Source organism: Cherax quadricarinatus, chromosome 25 (assembly GCF_038502225.1).
Source record: "Cherax quadricarinatus isolate ZL_2023a chromosome 25, ASM3850222v1, whole genome shotgun sequence".
Taxonomy (NCBI): domain Eukaryota; kingdom Metazoa; phylum Arthropoda; class Malacostraca; order Decapoda; family Parastacidae; genus Cherax; species Cherax quadricarinatus.
The window spans coordinates 11602305-11626505 of NC_091316.1; the positions used below are offsets into that span (position 1 = coordinate 11602305).

Below are 24201 nucleotides of genomic sequence, written 5' to 3' on the forward strand. Positions count from 1 at the left end.
TGTTGCTTCGGTCTACCACCCTCCATTGTTCCCTCTCTACACAACACTTCCACTTCGCCCTACGACTGTCCCCTAACTTCCTGCCCACCATCCAACGACTCCCTAACTTCCTACCCACCACTGGTGCTTCACTCTACGACTCTCCCTGTCAGACTTCTTACGCAGCTCTGGAAATCTCAACTGGTCAAAGAATTCATTGTTCTGAATCACTGCACTAAATGTTCGGCTTATCAGTACCACCTAACTATTAGTGTCCATTACATCCTGTTATAAGTATATAATATTATAATATATGGGTGTTTCTGATAAGGACCTGCCTTTCATGGGCCAGTAGGCCTACTGCAGTGTTCCTCTATTCTTATGTTCTTAAGTAATGTCAATTCTCCGTCAAACTGTCAAAATGAATGACCAAACATCCGTCTCCTACACTGGGTCACATTACTAATTCTCACCTAACTGTCAGAACTTCATTGAACGTTTGAAACTTACCGACCCGCACGCAGGCTTGTCTATTTGCAGGTCAACGCGCTATATTCTTTTTTTTACTCCATTCTTAGAAGCAAATTTATCGAGTTAAAAAAATAACGATTTTTTTTACAGACAAACATCGTACTCTTGTAACAGGTGATTCTCTATGACAAATCTTTGCCAGTTTACGGAAAACTTTGAGACTGAGTTATAATCAGGTATTTCCGTGTTCACGGCCCAAGAACAGATATTTACACAAGTTTGTACTTGAGCTAGTCAAGCACCATTAATACAAGTTGTACTAACGTTGGTAGAATTACCGACAATATGTCGGTAATTACCGACAGTTACCAACAATTAACGAAAATATATCTGTAATTGTCAAGCTGTAACTGCTTGACAAAGCTCCTGGAGAGCGAAACGTTGCCAAAATAAAAATACTGTATCACATTAATTGCACTTGTGTCCTTTATTTATCAATAATACAACTTACCGTTGACGCTTGAAAATAATTAAAACGTCAAAAATAATCGTGTCAGTATAAAATATGATCACAAAATCAAAATGTATAAACCACCAATCAATGTCTGTTCTTATAAACTCTCAGTCCTAGCATCATGACAGCTAAATTTTCAGAGTTCCCTTCCACGGTCTTGCGAGATTTACCTACTTGTAGCCCAGAGCTTATAGATGAAATAATAATATATGAAATAGATCATAACCTGAGATATTCAGAATGTTTTACCGATAAACATTTAACAGTTTCCAGTAACACATTCAATAATCGTAAAAAAAACAAGACAAGAACCATACTGGTGCAAGAATATCCTGGTTCTGCCACATTCTAAAAAATTCCTTTTAAGTGACAATTAAATTTCCTTAGCATCAATGTCGAATGTAAAAATTCATGTTATATAATAAATTTCATCAATATCTCGCCAAAAAAATATGCTGAAGGTTGTGTCCATAAGATCCAATGTACTCGTACTCCATTGTTTTTATATATATAGACCGGCTGGAAAAAAACTGGAATAAAGATTAAAACAACACAAACAAAGCATTAAAAAAAATAGCAGGAAATGAATGCTACATTTATTCAAACATGAGATTTTTTTTTCAACCTACTGACTGGTTAAAAACTGAGAAAACTCTTAATATTCATACCAATAGTTGAACGAAATATAATAAAACAAGTCTAAAATAATACTAACTGCAAAATGAACACAAGTTCTGGAATTTATAAACTATATTTTTTAATCTATGCATAGAATTTATAGTTATGCCGACGTTGCAGATTACTTTTCCCTGACATGTCACTCTTGGCCTGGCATACCAGGGGTTAATAAACAGTTAACGTCCATGACTGAGGCATCGCCCAGTGTTGTCAGGTCGCTTTGTGACGTTCACCTTTTACTTTATTGCCTTTAATATTTCTTGAGAATATGACTGAGAAATCAAGAAACCAGTTCGAATATATATGTGTGTGTGTGGGGGGGGGGGGTCTGTCTCTCTCGTGGTGAATAGGTAAAATTTGTGATTATGGCTTAAATAGCAACGCTCTTTTTGCCGAATAAGGCAAGCAAAAATTTGTGCATGCAATAATTTCTCAAAAATCATTCTGAACCTAACGAAAAATATACAGTGGTCCCTCGTTTGTAATTAATCCGTTCCTGGAGCCGTTACTATAAACGAAATTTACGATTTACGAATCAATTTTCCCCATAAGAAATAATGTAAATATAATTAATCCGTTCCTGACACCCAGAAGTATTAAAACAAAAAAATTCTTAACATGAAATATGCATGTAGTACATAAACAATACAATGGGAAATGATGAATGAAACATTAACAGCATAACACTTACCTTAAATAACAAAAAGGCACAATACCGTGACTGGAACGATACACAAATAACCCGCACATAAAAGAGAACCTTACGACGACGTTTCGGTCCGACTTGGACCATTGACAAAGTCACAGTATGACTTTGTCAATGGTCCAAGTCGGACCGAAACGTCGTCGTAAGCTTCTCTCTTTTATGTGCGGGTTATTTGTGTAACACTTACCTTTATTGGAGATTCTTCTTAGTGTGTGGGAGACTGGAGGAGGAGAGAGAGTGGATTGTTTATAGTTTGGAAGGGGAATCCCCTTCCATCAACACCTCAGGTACCATTTGCTTTTCTAGGGTTGCTTCTCTTCTCTGTTTCTTAATGCCACTAGGACCACCTTGAGAGTCACTGGAGTCCTGTCTCACAAAATAACTGTGGAGAGAGCTCTGTTTCTGGCGTCTCTTTAACACTTCCCTAAAATGGCCCAAGACTTTGTCACTGTACATGTTGCCAACCTGGCTTGCAACAACCTTGTTAGGGTGATATTTCTCCATAAAGCTTTCCATCTTACCCCACATAGTATAAATCTCTTTAATTTCTGAAGAAGGCACCTTCTTCCATCTCTCTTCCTCCTCCTTTGCAGCAAGATTCTCAGCTGCAATGTGTTGCTTTTCCTGCTGAAGCTCTTGCAGCTCCTCAGTGGTGAGCTCTTCATTGTGGTCTTCCACCAATTCTTCCACATCCTCCAAACTCACATCCAACCCCATGGAACTCCCCAGTGCCACAATTGATTTTACAACAGACATAGGCTCATTAGGGTCAGTCCCAAATTCTTCAAAATCCCTCTTGTCGACACAATCTGGCCACAATTTTCTCCAGGCAGAGTTCAAAGTCCTGGTAGTCACTCCCTCCCAAGCCATACCTATAAGGGTTATGTAGTTGAGGATGCCACACTTGTACCACTTTCATATTGTTCAATGACGGTTTTCTTAAATTCAATCGTATTTCTCACCTTTACCACAGGCTTGGCACTAGGAGCTTTCTTTGGAGCCATGGTAGCTTATTTAGTACTTGCAAGCACTAAAATAAATGGAATATTATGAAATATTTCACTGGAGCACGTGAGGGGACCTTCGCTCACTGGTAAACAATGCTAGACTGGCTGCCGCCCTGGCTCACGCCGTGGGTACGCGTCCCGGACAAACTACGACTCGCGAGTCAACCTATGAAAAGCGAGTCCATGTTTATACGAAAATACCTCTATGATTGGCGAATTTTACGATTGCCGGGAACTACGAAAAGCGGGGGACCACTGTATTTCATTGTGTTTGTTCATTATTAAATTATTGTAAACTTATCTAAAATATATTTAACTGGATTAGGCTAAATTAAATTCCCTTTGTTATAATAAGGTTAGGCAAGTTTTCTAAGGTACTTTTGGTATAAAATTATTAATTTTTACATTAACATAAATGAAAAAAATATATATCTTTAAACGTACAAGAGAAATTTTTGAAAAGGACTTAATTTTAAAAGAGTTCTTGCTAATTGACCAATTTTACCTATTCAGCACGACATTATTACACACACACAATAATATATATATACATATATATATACATATATATATACATATATATATACATATATATATACATATATATATACATATATATATACATATATATATACATATATATATACATATATATATACATATATATATACATATATATATACATATATATATACATATATATATATATATATATACTATATATATATATTGGAAGTCAAGGGGAGAGACTGAACAATATCACGCACTCTTAACATTTATAGTTGTCAACAAAGTTTAACGGGTCATGTTAGCTGTCAACTTCGTCTTCTTTTGAACACTCGCAATTTTAGTTATCTAATTAGCACTGAAATGTTTTTATTTGCTGTGATACATCACTACCTACTGATGATGGGTCTAACAACACACATTATACCCTAAAAATCCTAGTGATCTGAACCAGCAAGTATACCATATGTTTGCTGATAGTTGGGGCCTGCAAATAAACCGTATTTTTCCTGATGGGTTGAACCTGCAGGTATGCTGTATTGTTTGTCTTAAGACGTGCTAGTAAACCTCTAATTTATCTTTGTTGTTTTTCTTCAACTCAAGTCATGTTGGGCTAGACAGGTCACAGTTTACAACCCTGGTCTGATCCTAGTACCCGCTCTGGGCCAACACGAGTGCCAGATTGTGGAGTGCGTTGCTACCGAGATCCTCCTATGGAACAAGAATCTAGAGAAATTCAGGCATTTGACGAATCCTGTGCGAACGAGCATCTGGTGCCAGCAACACTAGTCTCTCTCAGTAAAACATTCCCAATATGAAAAACTCCCTTTGAAGAAGCCAGTTCACAATTTTTTTCTGAAGACTCCTATTGCAATCGTACAAACGAGACAATACATTGAAAGATCGCCACCAGAATACTTTTAGAAAGGAACAAAATGGAGAACATTAAATATTCTCCAAAAAATAAACATCAGTCCATCGGAGAGCTTTTGTGACAAAAGACACCCGCTGCAGAACAAGCTTTTATTGTTCTGCAACTTATGTCTTTTCTTTACTATTATTGACAGAAAGCCATTTGGATAGTGAGCGTTGCTCAGGGTGAATCATGATGAGGATACTGATGGGTAACTCTGGTATTCTGCAGCTCAGGTAATTATATAGCATCAGTTTGTCATCTGGCGACCAGCCCAGGAGACTTTAATGCATATTTTATAGCCCCGCATAAGTCATTAATTTATGGCGTGTCAGTTGCCTGCAGATGGACGCTTTGCGTTTTGTTTTACAGAATCATATAATAACTTTCATAAACATTCAGGCACCTTTGAAGATTACTTTTATACTGAGTCGTAACTGGTTAGTGTACTAAGTGTGAGGGAGTAAAATACAGTTTTCATGACATAAAAGCCTGTTGAGAACATTCTCTTGTGTCTTCTCTGCATCACCACTACGGAAAATGATTTGTGTCTGTATCACCTAGTTGTGGTTGCAGGGGTTGATTCATAGCTCCTGGCCCCGCCTCTTCACTGGCCGCTACTGGGTCACTCTGCACCATGAGCTTTATCATACCTCTGCTTAAAGCTATGTATGGATCCTGCCTCCATTACATCGCTTCCCAAACTATTCCACTTCCTGACTACTCTGTGGCTGAAGAAATACTTCCTAACATCCCTGTGATTCATCTGTGTCTTCAGCTTCCAACTGTGTCCCCTTGTTGCTGAGTCCCATCTCTGGAACATTCTATCTCTGTCCACGTTGTCAATTCCTCTCAGTATTTTATATGTCGTTATCATGTCCCCCCTCTCTCTCCTATCCTCCAGTGTCGTCAGGTTGATTTCCCTTAACCTCTCCTTGTAGGACATACCCCTTAGCTCTGGGACTAGTCTTGTTGCAAACCTTTGCACTTTCTCTAGTTTCTTTACGTGCTTGGCTAGGTGTGGGTTCCAAACTGGTGCCGCATACTCCAATATGGGCCTAACGTACACGGTGTACAGAGTCCTGAACGATTCCTTATTAAAATGGCGGAATGCTGTTCTTAGGTTTGCTGCAGTAGTTATTTGGTTGATGTGCGCCTCAGATGTGCCTGGTGTTATACTCACCCCAAGATCTTTTTCCTTGAGTGAGGTTGGTAGTCTCTGGCTCCCTAGACTGTACTCCGTCTGCGGTCTTCTTTGCCCTACCCCAATCTTCATTACTTTGCACTTGTTGGGGTTGAACTCCAGGAGCCAATTGTTGGACCAGGCCTGCAGCTTGTCAAGATCCCTTTGCAGTTCTGCCTGACCTTCATTCGTTTTAATTCTTCTCATCAGCTTTACATTATCTGAAAACAGGGACACGTCGGAGTCTATGGCTTCCGTCATGTCGTTCACAAATATCAGAAACAGCACCGGTCCTAGGACTGACCCCTGTGAAACCCCACTAGTCACAGGCGCCCACCCTGACACCTCGCCACGTACCATGACTCGTTGCTGTCTTCCTGACAGGTACTCCCTGATCCACTGTAGAGCCTTCCCTGTTATCCCTGCCTGGTCCTCCAGTTTTTGCAATCATCTCTTGTGTGGAACTGTGTCAAACGCCTTCTTACAGTCCAAGAAAATACAATCTACCCACCCCTCTCTCTTTTATTTTACTGCTGTCACCCTGTCATTGAACTCCAGTACGTTTGTGAAACAGGATTTCTGGTCCCTGAAACCGTGTTGGCTGTTGTTAAGCTCATTTCTTTCTAGGTGTTCCACCACTCTTCTCCTGAAAATCTTCTCCATGACTTTGCATACTATACATGTCAGTGACACTGGTCTATAGATTAGTGCTTCTTGTCTGTATCCTGTTTTAAAAATTGGGACCACATTTACTGTCTTCCATACCTTAGGTAATCTCCCTGTTTCGATAGATGTGTTGAATATTGTTAGGGGTGGTTTAGAAAGACACGTAAGCAAACACTAACATATTTATTAGAAAACGTTTCGGTCCTGGGACCTTGATCACTTCTAACATACAGAGGTAGAAAGACTTTATATATATAGGCGGAGAGTGAGATGTGACGCACGTGACCTGAGGAATGTCATAAGAACATAAGAATGGAGGAACACTGTAGAAGGCCTACTGGCCCATGCGAGGCAGGTCCTTATCAAAACAACCTCTGCCTATGTAGGCCTTCTACAGTGTTCCTCTATTCTTATGTTCTTATGACATTCCTCAGGTCACGTGCGTCACATCTCACTCTCCGCCTATATATATAAAGTCTTTCTACCTCTGTATGTTAGAAGTGATCAAGGTCCCAGGACCGAAACGTTTTCTAATAAATATGTTATAGTGTTTGCTTACGTGTCTTTCTAAACCAACTTGTCGGTATTTATTACCAAGGTTTATACCATTGTTAGGGGTACACATAGTGCCTCTGCACCCTCTCTCATGACCCATGGAGAGATGTTATCCTGCCCCATCGCCTTTGAGGTGCCTAGCTCGTTCAGCAGCCTCTTCACTTCTTCCTCAGTTGTACGTATCGTGTCCAACACCCTGGTGGTGAACCCCACCTCTCCGTCTTTCTGGAGTCCCTTCTGTCTCCTCTGTGAACACTTCTTTGAATCTCATGTTGAGTTCCTCACATCCTTCTCGGTCGTTTCTTGTGATCTTTCTTCCTCCCTTCCTTAGCCTGATTACTTGATCCTTGACTGTTGTTTTCCTCCTGATGTGGCTGTACAACAGCTTCGGATCAGATTTGGCTTTCGCTGCTATTCCATTTTCATATTGTCGTTGGGCCTCCCTTCTTACCTGTGCATATTCATTTCTGGTTCTACGACTGCTCTCCTTATTCTCCTGGGTCCTTTGCCTTCTATACTTCTTCCATTCCCTAGCACACTTGGCTTTTGCCTCCCTGCACCTTTGGGTGAACCATGGGCTCGTCCTGGCTTTTTCATTATTCCTGTTACCCTTGGGTACAAACCTCTCCTCAGCTTCCTTGCATATTGTTGTCACGTGTTCCATCATCTCGTTTACTGACTTCCCTGCCAGTTCTCTGTCCCACTGAACCTCGTTCAGGAAGTTCTTCATTCTTACGTAGCCCCCTTCTTGTAGTTTGGCTTCATTCGTCCAGCTCTTTCTGCTCCCCCCTCCACTTGTAACTCTGTGTATTCGAATTTTAAACTATATGATCGCTGGCCTCAAGGGGTCTTTCATATGTAATGTCCTCAATATCCGCAGTACTCAAGGTGAATACTAGGTCCAGTCTCGCTGGTTTATCCTCTTCTCTCTCTCTGGTAGTGTCCCTTACGTGTTGGTACATGAAGTTTTCCAGTAACACCTCCATCATCTTAGCCCTCCACGTTTCTTGGCCCCCATGTGGCTCCAAATTCTCCCAATCGATTTCCTTGTGGTTGAAGTCACCCATGATCAGTAGCTTTGCCCTGCTTGTATGAGCCCTTCTTGTCACTTCAGCCAGTGTGTCAACCATCGCTCTATTACTATCATCATACTTTTGCCTTGGCTTCCTGCTGTTCTGTGGTGGGTTATACATCACTGCAATTACCACCTTAGAACCTCCAGACTGAAGAGTTCCTACTATGTAATCTCTTGCTTCTCCACTGTCTCCTCTCTCCAGCTCATCAAAATTCCATTGGCTTTAGACCAGCAGTATCACTCCTCCACCCCCCCTGTTCCCTCTGTCTTTTCTCAGGATCTGATATCCCGTTCGAAAGATGGTATCTGTTATCATACATATGAGCGTGGTTTCTGTGAGAGCTATGATGTCCTGTGATGCCTCTGACTCTTTCGTGCCACTCTTCCTACTTTGTTATTCCACCAGCATTGGTGTACCATACCTTCAGTTTCCTCTCCAACACTGTGTTTTGGGGAGTCTTGAGGATGGGGGATCTGTGAGGGTGGGGGACCTGGCAGTATACCATGGGATTCTATAGCTGAGTGTTGGGTGGGAGCTGTGGGTGTGGATAGTGGTTTGTGTTGGGATAGCATGATTGGTATTGGGGTCCTGTGGATGGTTCTGTGCATGTTTACTCTTGTTGCTCTGCCCTGCTCTGGTTGTCCTCTGCTGATTCTGTCCTCCTCTCTCCTCCTTGCTCCTTTTCTGTCCTCTCCCTCAGCTGCTGTCGTTCTGTTTGTTTTCTGTCTCTGTCTAGGAACACCCTCTTGTATTCTGCCGAGTCCTTCAACCGTGGTTTCTCATGGAGGATACTGTTCCGCACTGTTTCTGTTCTGAAAATCAGCTTGAGCGGTCGTTTTCTCCCCTTCAAATACCCTCCTCTTCTCTGAAAATTTACAATCTTGGACATGTCCTCTTCACCTATTTCTGTGATGTTTTCAATCTCCTTTCTTTCTGCCTGCCATCTTTCAGTGTGTCCTCCTCTGCCTCTCCTGAAGCCTATGAATAAACACTGGCTTCTCCCATTCCTCTTCACATTGCCTTTCCCTCTGTGACTCTGGCTCCTGTCTGTACATGGCCATTTTCTCCCTTGTTTTTTTCTGTAGTTCTTGGTGGCATGTTCGTGCCACCGCATTTGACCTATCCCCCTCTCCGCCTGCACCCAACTGCTCTCCCCCTTCACTCCTTGACCCTTCTTGGTAGGCTGATATGGCCTTAGCATAAGTTATACATCCTTCTTTCCCATTGGGCCTCCCAGCTTCATATGCTGTGTCGTCTCTGGTCAATACCCCTATAACTCGCTTCAGCCTGCTTACCTCATCTTCTAGGACTCTTATCCTGGCTACTGCAGTTTTGACTTGAGACTCCCATTTCTTTTCCTCCTCCTCCAACCTCTTTTCCAATTTCACAGAAAGCTCTGTCTCCATTTTTGTAGAAAGCTGTCCTAGTTTTCTCTCCCACTCTTGTTCCATCCTTTTGCAGTGCTCTTCCATCCACTCCTCCCTACCAGAACCATTCTCCCCCGATCCCTGGGTCCTTCGTGTACCCCTCTGACCCACCATTTTTTTTTTTTGGTGGGGTTGAACTCCAGGAGTCAATTGCTGGACCAGGCCTACAGCCTGTCCAGATCCCATTGTAGTTCTGCCTGGTCCTCGGTCCCGGTGAGAGAGAGAGGGAGAGAGAGGGAGAGAGAGGGAGAGAGAGGGAGAGAGAGGGAGAGAGAGAGAGAGAGAGAGAGAGAGAGAGAGAGAGAGAGAGAGAGAGAGAGAGAGAGAGAGAGAGAGAGAGAGAGCGCGTGCGTGTGCGTGTTTGCGGGATACAGGTGTCGGGGCACAGGAGTGATGGGGGGAAGGGGGAAAACTCGAGTGAGAAAGAAAATATATAGATAATACTCAGCTTAAGAAGAAAACACTTACGCACAGAAGAAAATACAAAAATTAATACTCATGCAAATTTTATCAAAACAATCCAAGAAAATACCGACAGAAGGACGAAAAAAATTGACTGAATGATCATTGTGACAAGATGTGAAAGAATCACTGGTAGGAAGTGAAGCTTTCAACTGAGTATTAATGCAAAGAATAAATTAGACAAAGATAACGTTGAAATACAACACCTTACACGACGATATTTGTGTAAATGAAAGACTTGGGACAATTCACTTTTGGATTTGAAAAAAAAATGTGTCAATCATTTCAATCTTTTTTTTTTTTTACAATGCACTGTAAAACTATTCACTACGATAATCACTCTTGGATAAGTGCTAATCCCCGTTGAGCTAAAAACTATTTACTCTTTCTAAATAATTGTTACTCAAGATTGGATAGTATATTGATATATTTTTTTTCTGAACTAAGATCGCCATACTCTGATTATTTTATACACGTGCACGTAATCAGCTCTCGATTCCCACCTTGCAATGCTGAATAAATTTAACTTCCAAACGGGTTTCCTCTAAGGATATATGTACACTGAGAGGTGTCTGTCTCAGTGTATATAAACAGAGCTTAATTTAAACCCTCTTTTTAAGGAATAAAATATCCTTGATTGTTGGTGTAGAGATGACTTGCAATCTTAATGACCCACGTACAGTCGACAAGCTTTAAACTTTAAGTAAACTCACTTGGTATAATTTTCGTCGCTGGGCGCTGAACCTCCAGCAGTTTGTCTACATCCTTTCTGAAATATGGCGAGAAAAACTGAGAGGTAAATTCTGTAATAGGTTGCACCAATGAATTTTACTAAGTACAGATGATTTTCTCGTCTCGAAATTAATGATAATAAGAACGAATCCTAAAAGTATGTATGCCTTATTTATTGCTTCACTACACTGTGTACAGGACTCCAATTATTAACAACTATTACTTTCTTATTTCTTTATATCAGACCTTTGGTGTTCGTTCAATTGCCTGCAGTCTCGCTTTTTTCTGATATGCATTACTTTGCATTTATCAACATTGAAACTCGATTGCAAAGCATTCGAATTTACTACGCTGTCTACTAGTTTGAAAAAAAAAATACAGCTCAAGTGATGATGTGATTTTCCTTTCCAGTTTGCAAAGGCAAATTTTTATCTTGTCTATAACCTGTTATCGATGTCATTTATACATCATGAGCAACAATGGTCCCTAGACCAGTTACAGACAGCTTTTTTTTTTTGGTGCACATCCGTTTTGCACTACCTGGTGTCAGTACAGCTATACAATATTATATTTTACTACACGCCCATCTATAAGCCTTTTTTTTGTTAAGTTTTTGATGAGTAACAATTTGAAGAGCTTGCTGAGACTAAAAATGGTTTATATAGCGTGTGTGACCCGACATTTTCCCGTGGAGTGTATATTAACAAACAGTCGAGCGTATTTATTAAACCTCAACGATTTCCTGGTTAAACCTTGTTTGAGAAAAAAATAAATTTTATGGCATTTTAAATAAAGTCAGTGGTGGAAAATTCTGCTCACAGCAGAAAATAACTGGGCTGGATTCCTGAGTGGACTGAAACCTCCCTCTTCACCTGTTGGACATGTATACGTAACAATTATGCGGTTGTCACTCGATGATCGTATTTGTCAAATGTCTGAGATCCTCGCAGACTACGTCAGTGTTTTGGTTTTCTTCCAAGAACCTCCGTTTTTTATAACCGTTTAGCAGTAGTACTAGTAGCAGTATTAGTATAGTAGTAGCAGTATAGTAGTAGCAGTAGGCAGCAGCAGTAGCAGCAGCAGCACAGCAGCAGCAGCAGCTACAGCAGCAGCAGCACAGCAGCAGCACAGCAGCAGCAGACAGCAGCAGCAGCACAGCAGCAGCATCAGCTGCAGCACAGCAGCAGCAGCACAGCAGCAGCAGCAGCAGCAGCAGCACAGCAGCAGCAGCACAGCACCAGCAGCACAGCAGCAGCAGCAGTGCAGCAGCAGCAGCACAGCACAGCAGCAGCAGCACAGCAGCAGAGCACAGCAGCAGCAGCACAGCAGCAGCTGCAGCACAGCAGCAGCAGCAGCAGCAGCAGACAGCAGCTGGCAGCAGTACAGCACAGCACAGCAGCAGCAAGCAGCACAGCAGCAGCAGCAGCATGCTAAGTTACAGCATGCAGAAGCAGCATGCGTTGCAGCAGCACAGCAGCAGCAGCACAGCAGCAGCAGCAGCAGCAGCAGCAGCAGCACAGCAGCAGCAGCAGCAGCAGTAGCAGCAGCACTGCAGCAGCAGCACAGCAGCAGCCGCAGCACAGCAGCAGCAAAGCAGCATCAGCACAGCAGCAGCAGCTGCACAGCAGCAGCAGCAAGCAGCAGCAGCAGCACAGCAGCAGCAGCACAGCAGCAGCAGCAGACAGCAGCAGTAGCAGCAGGCAGCAGCAGCAGCAGCAGCAGCAGCAGCAGCAGCACAGCAGCAGCAGCATAGCAGCTGCAGCATGTTGCATGCACAGCATGTTGCTTGCAGCACGCAAGGCAGCAGCACAAAGCAGCAGCAGCAGCACAGCAGCTAGCAGCACAGCATGTTACAGCACAGCACAGCAGCAGCAGCAGCAGCAGCAGCATGCAGCAGCAGCACAGCAGCAGCAGCAGTCAGCAGCAGCAGCACAGCAGCAGCAGCAGCACAGCGCTGCAGCACAGCAGCAGCAGCAGCACAGCAGCAGCAGCAGCATGTACAGCAGCAGCACAGCAGCGCAGCAGCAGCAGCAGCACAGCACAGCGCAGCACAGCAGCAGCACAGCAGCAGCAGCACAGCAGCAGCAGCACAGCAGCAGCAGCAGCAGCAGCAGCAGCAGCAGCATGTTGCAGCAAGGCGCCAGCAGCAGCACAGCGAGCAGCAGCACAGCGCTGCAGCAGCACAGCAGCAGCACAGCAGCAGCAGCACAGCAGCACAGCAGCAGCAGCAGCACAGCACAGCAGCAGCACAGCAGCAGCAGCAGCACAGCAGCAGCAAGCAGCAGCACAGCAGCAGCACAGCAGCAGCAGCAGCAGCCACAGCAGTGCAGCACAGCAGCAGCAGCACAGCAGCACGTTGCAGTACAGCAGCTGCAGCATAGAAACAGCACAACAGCAGCAGCAGCAGCAGCAGCAGCACAGCAGCAGCACAGCAGCAGCAGCAGCACAACAGCACAGCAGCAGCAGCACAGCAGCAGCACAGCAGCAGCAGCAGGCAACAGCAGCAGAGCAGCAGAACAGCAGCAGCAGTTCAGCACAGCAGCACACAGCAGCAGCAGCAGTACAGCAGCAGCAGTAGTAGTATAGTAGTAGTATAGTAGTAGTAGTAGCAGTAGTATAGTTAGTAGTAGTAAGCTCGAACTTCACCCCTAAATCGAAGTGAAGGTAACCAGTGGAAACGAGCCATCTTGCTTGCCTACGTACTAATTGCTTTTATTACGTAATCCCGGGGTTATTAATTACCTTGGGTCAAGTAACGCTCAAGATGTCTGCTGCTGCTGCTACCAGTTACTGAGGTACAGCTAATCGATGTCATACCTTGAAAAAGTTACATTTTCTGAACCATTCAGTATAACATCCGTAGGTCTTCATGGTCTTTTAGTATAGTATTGTAAATTTTATCGCTAGTGTCTCGCTTTACTTCGAAAATTTCCACTTAAGAGTTGATAAATTTATTCGCTCTAGGTTGAAGCCTGTCTACTACACGCCCGGTGGCCTGGTGGCTAAAGCTCCCGCTTCACACACGGAGGGCCCGGGTTCGATTCCCGGCGGGTGGAAACATTTCGACACGTGTTTCCTTACACCTGTTGTCCTGTTCACCTGGCAGCAAATAGGTACCTGGGTGTTAGTCGACTGGTGTGGGTCGCATCCTGGGGGACAAGATTTAGGACCCCAATGGAAATAAGTTACAGTCCTCGATGACGCACTGACTTTCTTGGGTTATCCTGGGTGGCTAACCCTTCGGGGTTAAAAATCCGAACGAAATCTTATCTTATCTTAAGGCTGCCAGTTAACTGTGCAATACCGAGTTACAATTAAACTTTAATTGTATCTCGGTAGATATATTGCAGTGAACGTTAAGAATATCTAAGCAGATATATATTAAACTAACAATATTTATACCGAGATGTATTCCACTCTTAATATACAAATTGCTGATCTTAGTGCATGCACTGAGATATGATCTTCCAAGTTAGTCATCAAGAAATGTAATCGTCTCTTTGGTTTTACTCTGTAAATACCTCCCGACTGAAAATGTAAATGATTTAAGAGAAAGCGTCTTTCCCCCCGACATGTAATGGTGGTGGTCAAGGCACGTGGTTAAAGTCTTCTAAAGTAGAGATAAAAGTAAATGAAACATTATTACCATATCTGCTTCATCAAGTATTTAGCAATCAACAAGTCATTAATGTACGACTTGTAATTACTTGTACCCAGACGATGAGTTTTTGCGTCTGGCAGCAGCGTCAGGCAAACCTCGCGTATATTACTGAGTTCTCGCTTTGCTGTAATCTATAATTAATATTCAGTGATTTATTAAATACAATCAATTTTAATGACTCTTGACTGGTTTCAAAGAAATAATTATTCATGAGAAGACGAATATAAGTGAAAAAGAAGTTTTGTATTTACGGGGAAAACTCAGGTCACAGAGCACCTGGGGACTGGGAGGTCACAGAGCACCTGGGGACTGGGAGGTCACAGAGCACCTGGGGACTGGGAGGTCACAGAGCACCTGGGGACTGGGAGGTCACAGAGCGCCTGGGGACTGGGAGGTCACTCGTTTCACCTGATGAGAGGGCAATTCCACTTTTTTTGTGGAAAAAAATATATAATTGCAGTATAATGTGATCCTTTAATGACAACGTTTCACCCACACAGTGGGCGAAACGTTGTCAATGGTCTCATTATACTGCATTTGTGTATTTTCCCAACGTGTTGGTATTTTATACCATTTATCTCCATCCACTTTCTTGTACCAGAAGCCCGACCAGCATCACACACACACACACACACACACACACACACACACACACACACACACACACACACACACACACACACACACACACACACACACACACACACAGTGGGCGCCGGTGACGAGCGGGGTCCCACAGGGGTCAGTCCTGGGACCAGTGCTATTCTTGGTATATGTGAACGACATGACGGAAGGGATTGACTCAGAAGTGTCCCTGTTTGCAGATGATGTGGAGTTAATGAGGAGAATTAAATCAAATGAAGACCAGACAGGTCTACAAAGAGACCTGGACAGGCTGGATGCGTGGTCCAGCAACTGGCTCTTAGAATTTAACCCCGCCAAATGAAGTCATGAAGATCGGAGAGGGGCAAAGAAGGCCGCAGACAGTATGGGCTAGGAGGCCAAAGACTGCAAACCTCACTCAAGGAGAAAGATCTAGGAGTATAATACCGAGTACATCGCCAGAAGCACACATTAACCAGATAACTGCTGCAGCATATGGGCGCCTGGCAAACCTGAGAATAGTGTTCCGGTACCTCAGTAAGGAATCGTTCAAGACTTTATACACTGTGTACGTCATGCCCATACTGGAGTACGCAGCACCAGTTTGAAACCCACAACTGGTCAAACACGTCAAAAAATTAGAGAAAGTGCAAAGGTTTGCAACAAGGCTGGCTCCAGAGCTAAGGGGAATGTCCTATGAAGAAAGGTTAAGGGAAATCGGTCTGACGACACTGGAAGACAGGTCAGGGGAGACATGATAACGACATACAAAATACTGCGTGGAATAGACAAGGTGGACAGAGACAGGATGTTCCAGAGATGGGACACAGAAACAAGGGGTCACAATTGGAAGCTGAAGACTCAGATGAGTCAAAGGGATGTTAGGAAGTGGAACAGTCTGGCAAGCGATGTAGTGGAGGCAGGAACTATACATAGTTTTAAGACGAGGTATGATAAAGCTCATGGAGCAGGGAGAGGAAGGACCCAGTAGCGGTCAATGAAGAGGCGGGGCCAGAGGCTGAGACTCGACCCCTGCAACCACAATTAGGCGAGTACAATTAGGTGAGTACACACACAACGACAACAACAACTTAACGAATGTGTGCAGATCAGGGGGTCCCTAACCTGCGGCCCGAGGGCTGTATGTGGCCCTTCTAAGAAATGGATGAGGCTCCTCACATGAAATTATCAATCCACTTAAATAGGTTCCACCCTGCAGTGTCAACAATTATGAAATAGTATTCAAAAAAAAAAAAAAAAAAAAAAACGAAATGAGGCCCTCCTTCAAATTTAGCTTTCCAAATTGTACGTCATACTGATAGGTTGGTGACTATTGGACTGTAGATGCAATGAGAAAAGCTGGACAATACTGGAATATACCACACTAAATTATTTTGTTATTACAGGTTAGAACTGCATAGTTTATCAACATTGTTTGCTAAAAGTATTGTTTATTGCAATCACTGTTTGACTTAAATATGTAGAACCAAATGAAGTGAATAAAGGTCAGAACAAGGCTGTGGTATGAGAAAGGTCAGACTACAGCTGAGGTTTAGCAAGGTCAATAATAATAATAATAATAAAATAATGATTTACAGATCTTCAGTGGCACAGGAAGATAAACGAGCTTCATTGGAACATCAATATACAATAAAATGCATCCAAGAAACCGCAGCCCAGTTCCTTGCCAGGTGTCATCCTGCAAACACTTGGCCGGCTGGTTTCCCCGGCTGGTTCCTCGGCTGCTTCCCCGGCTAGCTGCTTCTTTTTATGGACTTACTCTCTGGCTAGTTTGTTGACTTCCTGGCTGGTGCTGTAACACTCGCCTGTGTTTTCTCGTTGTCTTAAAATAATACTTAGGTGAACAAGTCTTATCAGTAACAAGAGTGCCGGATTATAGTGATGCGGGTCAGTCATTGCAAGAAGTGGTAGAGGCTCGGTACTCCGTTCAGTCAGGCTGTTGGTGGTAGAGATATACTCGATTTTTCCCAAATTAAATTACTGCAACCACACAGCCCACATATGTGGCTAATAAGGAAATATTAATCTGAGAACTGTGAAATTATATACAAATTACTTTATCTCGGGGCAAAAATGTTAATAAACATACAACTAATATGACGAAGTAATTTATGTTAATTATTTTTAACAACCCGTCGTCTCGTTTAGGGCTAATGTAATCATTGGATACTTTCAATTAATATAATTATATTTTAAAAATGCAATCATCCAAAAATAATTTTTTAATTGTAGGTTTACACTGTTGTTTACTTAATCAGGTTTACTTCTGATTTTGTAGTAAATTCGTTAGTTTATTATGATTGTTTTTTTAAAGCTGTCAGCTCATTTTAGAGCTCATTAAAATCTGAGGCAGAATGTCATCCCTATAACAGTCGACTAGCATCGTATAATGTCAAGTGAACATAGTATCATCCCTATAACAGTCGACTAGCATCGTATAATGTCAAGTGAACATAGTATCATCCCTATAACAGTCGACTAGCATCGTATAATGTCAAGTGAACATACTATCATCCCTATAACAGTCGACTAGCATCGTATAATGTCAAGTGAACATAGTATCATCCCTATAACAGTCGACTAGCATCGTATAATGTCAAGTGAACATAGTATCATCCCTATAACAGTCGACTAGCATCGTATAATGTCAAGTGAACATAGTATCATCCCTATAACAGTCGACTAGCATCGTATAATGTCAAGTGAACATACTATCATCCCTATAACAGTCGACTAGCATCGTATAATGTCAAGTGAACATAGTATCATCCCTATAACAGTCGACTAGCATCGTATAATGTTCAGTGAACATAGCAGCAGGTGTAAGGTGACTTCTTCAGACATAAGAACATGATAATGAAGGAACACTGCAGCGGGTCTACCTGGAGGTCGTTCCGGGGGGGGGTCAGCGCCCCCGCGGGTCACTCTTTGACCAGGCCTCACGGTGGATCAGGGCCAGATCACCCAGGTTATTACTGCTGGCTGCACGCAATCCGACGTACGAACCACAGCCCGGCTGATCGGGTAATGACTTTAGGCATCTGTCTGGGAATTGAGCCTGGGTCGCTTCGGCTGTAAGCTGAGCGTTCCCCCCACCCCCCCACACATTGAACTACAAAATATAGAAATACTTAGATGCTGGGTAATTTGGGATTCAGGTCATAGCTGGGATCCCTGTAGGGATTCCCTGTTGATATTCAGAGCGCGGGTTCACGTCGCTAACTTACTAATGAATGATTCAGTGTTGAGTTCATGTCCTTTGGATCTAGAACAGGTTCCTCTCAAGGAGGTAGAGCACTGGTGTTGAAAAGCTCTTTATCCTAGGAACTGAAGCCACTCTTTCCTCCTGATCAAACTTTATTAACCTGCTCTACTCCAAAAGCTGTGACCCTTACAGGTTATGAGAGTTACTACTTTACTACTACTATTAACTACCATACTACTTCTAATAAACTACCATACTACTACACTATACTACTATTTACATATAAATAAAAATAATGATTAATAAATTATATAAAAAAAGTAGATTAGAAACGAAATAAATAATAACAGTTATTATTAAAAATAATGTAGAACACGTGTACATAGCAGGATGTTAACAATAGAAGAATGTTCAGTTCATTTAAACTGTGCTGGTCCAGCACTCGTGTCCAGAGGCTGGCTTATCACTGTGCACACGAAGGAATTTCCACTCACGCCGACACTATTCGAAGAATTGGGTTTCATGCTGTGAGAAGAATGACTTTATGAAGCAGACTTTGGCACTGGTGTTAAGACTTTCAAGATTACCAAAGGTGGATATGAATGTCAAGCGGCGAATCTTTTGAAGTCTCACAAACGTCTCAGAGGTCATATGTGAACGGTGTTATACTCAAAATGTGGCCAAACAGCTTCAGATACTGAGGACATAAAGAACCGTTTTATACCTGAGATATCCGTAATCTCGTCAGTAAGAAGTGAAAGATAACTTGAAACATACATCTTGTCTATTGGTTTGTAAACAGCGAGGGTGTTATTCCGTATGTGTTGATATATAACAGGAAAATATAGCTATTGTTCCCAACTATATCACATTATACGATACCAGCACATAGCTGACGTATCCGGTTTTAAGTACAAAATGTGTAGCAATGGTTCAATTATAAAATTTTCTTGTGTGTTGCAGCATTCCTGCTGCTCGTCTCCAGTGCTGTCTTCAATACTTGGCTTTTCTTGCCGAGATAACGTGTGAAAATTGCTCTTGAATACGACGGGAAGGCCAAGAATGGAACTACCAGTGTGTGTCCTCTTTAAGAGGTCATTCATGTCTCCTCACACAGACGCTTACTTTCCAGGTGCACCGGTTCTAAGATCTGACGCTGAGCTTCTCGGTTTATCTTCACAGCTATGAGATATTGCTTGCTTGTTGCAATTTTAGATATGGTCATACTAAAGTGTCGGTCATACTGAAAAATGGTCGTGATCACATATTGCTACCACATTAGAAAAACGCTAAACCTTCATGATCACAAATGCTTTCCATCACATCATAGCTCTCCAGGCAGATGTATGCCTCAAACTGTTTCCAAGAGCAACAAAAGAAATTGCAGAAAGATTCGGTCAAAGCCTTCGAATAATCCACCACTTTTTAGGATATCTAGACTTAAAACCGTAGGTTTAGTGGGCGAATGTGAATCAGTCAACTTTAGTTCTTGAAAACTGGAGAGCGTCTTCCTACTGCTGATAATTTCTTCGAAACGAAACCTTTATCATTTGTATAAACGAAGACAGCTGTTGCACTTTTTTCTTTGCTCTCCACAACATATCCTGAAAATATTTTTTCTGCAGTAAAATGTGAGTTGTTGCTGTTTGTCCTGAGAACCGTCGGCAGAGTACTGCCGACGGTTGTCAGGACAGTTCAAGAACAAGTGTTTTGGTCTGTGTAGAGAAACCGCAAGTAGGTGTTGCTCTGCAGGTGTTCTTCCTTCACAGTTGTTGGTTTTATCGTCTCTGGGTAGTTTTTCACAAGACTTATCTACAATGATTTTGCTAGGCATCTGAGGTTCAAGATGGCGACTCGTGGTAAAATAATGTAAACGTGAATAACTTGTTTTTACCTGCAGACATCGCCAATAAGTTTACATGATCCTTGTTGAACACACATTTACATGATTAAATTCTGCTCACGGAGGCACTGCAATTATTAACTCGGTCGCTCGCACGCGCAGTAATCCCCCGCTTCCTGCGCATCTCCAAACTGACAAGACCACAGCCTGCAATCTGAACTCAGTACACAGAACCGCTCTGTTGCGGCTCACGTAGTGGGAACTAAAACTTAAGAGGGAACACAAAGCTCTGACACTTGTCTAGCAGTGTGACCTTCACCTACTCTAAAGGTGTGACCCCCTCTTCCCCACCCGACCACCTAGTGTGACCCCTCACCTCAGCCACCTCGTGTGATCTCCCTCACCCCAACCATACCACTCAATATTTCCCAGGCGTACCTGCCTCCCGTAACTATGGCGAGGCTGGCGAGGCTGGCGAGGTGGGCCTCCTAAGCACACATACATACAAGGTTATCTGGACATTCAGGATTTCCGGTGAGTTTTGAGCGTCAGCAACAACAATATCTAACAAAAATTTAATATCGAGACGAGCGAAACGCTGAGCACAAAACGAACACATTGGAGAGACGTGGTAAATTATTCCTTACAAAACCCTCCCCCTCCCCCCCTACCCCAGTGATACCACTGGTTAGGATATTCTGTTTATGATGTACTTTTTATTTTAATTGTTATAATTATTAATGCATAATCTGATGTGGTGTTTAAATTTTAACTTGTGATTTGTCGGGATCAACAGATAGTGGGGGGGAGGAGGGGAGGGGGAGGGGGAGGGGGAGGGGACCGAGAGAGAGAGAGAGAGAGAGAGAGAGAGAGAGAGAGAGAGAGAGAGAGAGAGAGAGAGAGAGAGAGAGAATGAATCTACAAGCTCTTAGCTTGTAAATAAAGGTAGGAACCTTAACCTTATAAAAAATGAGATGTTAGTATAGCTACTGAATTCCCCATACTTATACTTGTGTAGTATAATGTAGATCGTATCATCCATGTATATATTTAGGCTCCCTTTCAGTAGGCTCAATGACTAGCATGTGAGACGTCACGTGATGCCGTCGTGAGTGCTGCGCCCTCGTCCTCTCTCTCAGTTCTCCGTAGTCCTACCAAGCAGCAACAGTAGGCTGGACTCCTCCCTCTCACACTGCTAATATATGTAGTAACATCCAACGACTGTGTTTAACTCCAACCATCACATCTCCACGAACCCCTTTCCACAAATGGTGGCAGCGGTGGGATTCGAACCCACGCCTCCGAGGAGACTGGTGGCAAATACAACGCAGTTACATTTGCTAATCGAGTCCTTACGAAGGCTGAACGTAATTGTACAATAACGGAGCAAGAAGCTTTAGGAATAGTATGGTCTTTAAAGCACTTCTGAGACATTATTCGTCAGTACCCTGTTCATGTCTTGACAGACCACACTCCACTGATACCTTTATTCCAGAATAAACAACCTACTAGAAGGTTAGCCAGATGGACCTTGACTATCCAAGAGTTCAATCCTACCTTTGAACACTTACCTGGCAAGTCAAATGTAGTCGCAGATGCTTTATCGCGACATGTTAGTATAGTAACTGCAGACCCCCCATTTACTGCTGAGGATGTAAAGAATGCTCAAAGAACAGATCCCATGTGGTCTGGTGTGATTCGATTCCTGCTCCAGGAAGATCTTATTCTGACTGTGAAGCCACCAGCACCCATTAGTGACTTTGTCATGAGTCAAGAATTACTGTATCGCACAGCCGAGTTGGGTACTCCAAGTCACTAGTGAATATAGCCTTACAGCTAGTTCACGATGCACCAGGTGTTGCACACCCTGGTATGGATCGTTCGTGAAACAAGCCAGAATGAAATACTTTTGGCCACGTATGGCAACCGACATTTCCGAGTATGTTAAGAAATGTAGTGTCTGTATGCAGCATAAAGGAAATGTCAATGGTCCTAATCCAATCCAAGTGTATCCAGCTACTAGCGAACCGTGGGAAAGAGTTGAGCTTGATTTGTTAACCAATTTTAAATGTTCCCTCCAAGGTAACAAACATCTGTGTGTTATGGTAGACCATTTCACCAGATATTGTGAGTTAGTTCCTATTGCAGATAAGACTGCCGAGACAGTAGCTAAAGCGTTTAAAGGACGCATTATCTGCAGGCATACCACCCCTAAGCCCTTAGTAACAGATAATGGAGGTGAATTCTGTAATGAGATTCTTGAAAATTTGTGTACCTTGTACAAGATCTCTAAATCCACCATTGTTCCTCATCATCCTGCCAGCAATGGGTTAGCAGAACGAACCAATAAGAAAGTACATGATGTTTTGAGAGCCACTATCAACCCCAATAGTAAAACTTGGGATGAAGTTATACCAGATGTTCACTGTGCTATAAATTCTGCTTACAATGCTCATTTGTAGAAAGGGGGCCTAAATATATGCATGGATGATACGATCTACAATATACTACATAAGTATAAGTATGGGGAATTCAGTAGCTATACTGACAGAGAGACGAGACGAGACGAGACAGAATTCGGAGATGAGGTGGATATCCTAGGGGGTGAAATTTGATTCGAAACTGTTTATGAACTACATAGTAAATCTTGCAAGCAAGGCAGCCAAGAAGTTAACAGCACTAAGGCGAATTTCGTACCTGCTTGATGGTCGAGGCTGCAAGACTGTACGAGGCACAAGTGTGCGCTCTCCTTGACTGTGCTCCACTCTCTGCACTGTTACAGTTTCATCTACGACTTCTTGACAGAACAGAGAATAAAGACGACTCGTCTCTTGCCTGCGGCCTAGACAGACCTGTTATATCAGCAGAACCTTCAGCACAGGAGGGACGCGGGTGTCTTTTCCATTGTGTACAGGTCAATATTGTCTAAGTACCACACTAGGCTCTACTTCGCGGACAGTGAGGAGACAACAAGACGGGGAGCAGATAGCAACTATACTCTGGCTGTACCCTTGTCAAGAATATCACTTCATATGAGATTATTTTTTCCAAGGATGACTAGAATCTGGAACATGTTCATACAGCATAATGACTTCAGTGAAATGAAGTCAGCTGACCAAATGAAATCGCTGGCCCATAGATGGCTCCAACTTCATCCTATTCCTTATTTGTTTGTCTCATGTAAAAACAGCTTTTGAATGAGCTGATGTGGGTAACAATTTGTAAATGAAGGTAGGAACTCTTAACCTAACCTTGAAAAACTATTGTGTAAATAAAATAGAGAGAGAACCAAATTAAAAAATCTTTCTTCTTCTTTCAACATACCAGCTGTATCCCACCGAGGTGGGGTGGCTCAAAAGAAAAGACTAAAGTTTCTCCTTTTAAATTTAGTAATATATACAGGAGAAGGGGTTACTAACCCCTTGCTCCCGGCATTTTAGTCGCCTCTTACGACACGCATGGCTTACAGAGGTAGAATTCTGTTCCACTTCCCCATGGAGATAAGAGGAAATAAACAAGAACAAGAATTAGAAAGAAAATAGAAGAAAACCCAGAGGGGTGTGTATATATATGCTTGTACACGTATGTGTAGTGTGACGTAAGTGTAAGTAGAAGTAGCAAGACGTACCTGTAATCTTGCATATTTATGAGAGACAAAAGACACCAGCAATCCTACCATCATGTAAAACAATTACAGGCTTTCGTTTTACACTCACTAGGCAGGACGGTAGTACCTCCCTGGGCGGTTGCTGTCTACCAACCTACTACCTACAATTAAATTAAAAAAATAAAAAATTAAAAAATGACACAATGAAATAAAACAAAGACTATTGAATGACTCTCTCCTAGAGAAGGTGAGGGATCACGTTGGCGGCTACAACTCTCCATGTCCAGGGGAGACCCCAAAAAATATATAAAAGGCGGCGTAAAATCCTACAATTCAATAAGACAGCAAGCCCCTCCCTTCCCCTCCTCCAGCCCAGCACTAATCC

The 24201-nt window shown here is 42.8% G+C and overlaps 1 protein-coding gene across 2 annotated transcripts in view; it reads right to left on the minus strand.

The window, feature by feature from the left end:
• Positions 1-24201, minus strand: part of LOC128684760 (O-glucosyltransferase rumi homolog) — a 230364-nt gene that overhangs the window by 137882 nt on the left and 68281 nt on the right. The window lies entirely within an intron of this gene.